The sequence below is a fragment of the Prionailurus bengalensis genome, chromosome E4 (assembly GCF_016509475.1).
Source record: "Prionailurus bengalensis isolate Pbe53 chromosome E4, Fcat_Pben_1.1_paternal_pri, whole genome shotgun sequence".
NCBI classification, from domain to species: domain Eukaryota; kingdom Metazoa; phylum Chordata; class Mammalia; order Carnivora; family Felidae; genus Prionailurus; species Prionailurus bengalensis.
In genome coordinates, this window is record NC_057360.1 from 57631397 (window position 1) to 57632963 (window position 1567).

The 1567-nt window shown below is 40.9% G+C and overlaps 1 non-coding gene across 1 annotated transcript; it reads left to right on the forward strand.

Annotated features, from left to right (window-relative positions):
• The first annotated feature begins 1177 nt into the window (after positions 1-1177).
• On the forward strand, positions 1178-1297 carry LOC122476648. Its single transcript, XR_006295571.1, has one exon. It is a non-coding gene; the product is annotated as a U6atac minor spliceosomal RNA (small nuclear RNA).
• The last annotated feature ends 270 nt before the right edge of the window (positions 1298-1567 follow it).

Genomic DNA, 1567 nt, shown 5'->3' on the forward strand with positions numbered 1-1567 from the left:
ACAGGGTCGTCTTCGGACCCTCTGTCTCCCTCTCTCTCTGTCCCTCCCCTGCTCATGTTCTCTGTCTCCCTCTCTCTCAAAAATAAATAAACATTTAAAAAAGTTTTTCAGTTATTACAGTGTTTCTTGTGTTGGCACCTATGGGTAATTTTTCTATTATTTTTCACAATTAGGATAATACATTTACATTAAAAATAGAACTATAGCCTCAGAATACTTGTGTACTTGATAATCACCTTTTACAAAGATGATTTAGGATATTAATAGCGTTCTACAAATTATTTAGAGCTGCACTGTCCAGATGGTAGCCATTAAGGGCTATTGACATGTGGCTGGTCCAAACTGAGGTACGTTGTACATGTAACGTACATACAGGATTTCAAAGACTTCGTAAAAATGAAGGAGTATGAGGTATCTCAGCAATAGTTCTTAAAATGATTACATGTTGAAGTGATAACAATTTGGATAAATTGGATTAAGTAAATTATTGGAATTCATTTCATCTGTTTCTTTGTTTCTTTTTTAAATTTTAAAAAATGTATTTGTTTTATAAAATAAAAGAAAATATTTTCTAATGTTCATTTATTTTTGAGAGAGACCGAATGCAAGTGGGGGAGGGGCAGAGAGAGAATCACAGAATCCGGAGCAGGCCTCAGGCTCCGAGCTGTCAGCACAGAGACCGATGTAGGCCTCGAACTCACAAACCTCGAGATTGTGACCTGAGCCACAGTCGGATGTTTAACTGAATGAACCATCCAGATGCCCCTAATTTTTTTTTTTTATGTTTACTTATTTTTGAGAGAGAGAGAGAGAGAGAGACAGAGCATGAGCGGGGGAGGGGCAGAGAGAGAGAGACACACACAGAATCCAAAGCAGGCTCCAGGCTCTGAGCTGTCAGCACAGAGCCTGATGCGGGGCTTGAACTCACAGACTGAGAGATCATGACCTGAGCCGAAGTCGGACGCCTAACCGACTGAGCCACCCAGGCGCCCCTCATCTGTTTCTTTTTAATGTAGCTACTAGAAAATCTATCTATTTACTTATTTATTTATCCTTAAGTAATCTCTACGCCCAACTTGGGGCATGAACTTACAGCCCTGAGATCGAGAGTTGAATGCTCTACTGAGGGAGCCAGCCAAACGCCCTGCTACTAGGAAATTTAAAATGACATATGTAGATGTTGCATGGAGGAGAGAGGTTAGCATCCCCTTTGACAAGGATAAAAGAGGGGGCCTGTGCAGCACACATATAGTTAGAACACACTGCCACCTACTTGATGGCATCTAAACGTGGTTTTGAGAAAAGGAGAGTGACCCCTGAGTGGGTACCAGGTATCCTTTTGGGGTAACAAACATGTTCTGAATAAAGAGTGGCGTTGGTTGCATAATAGCGTGAATGTCCTAAGTGTCACTAATGATAAATTTTATGCTTGGTGTATTTTACCAACATAAAAAATCGCATATGTGTCTCCCGTTACACTTCTGTTTTCAACGTTTGCTTCAAGCGGAGAGGTGAGGGTGTGGCTTTGCTGAAAACAGCGTCTCTAGAAATAGAGAAAAAGGTGGAG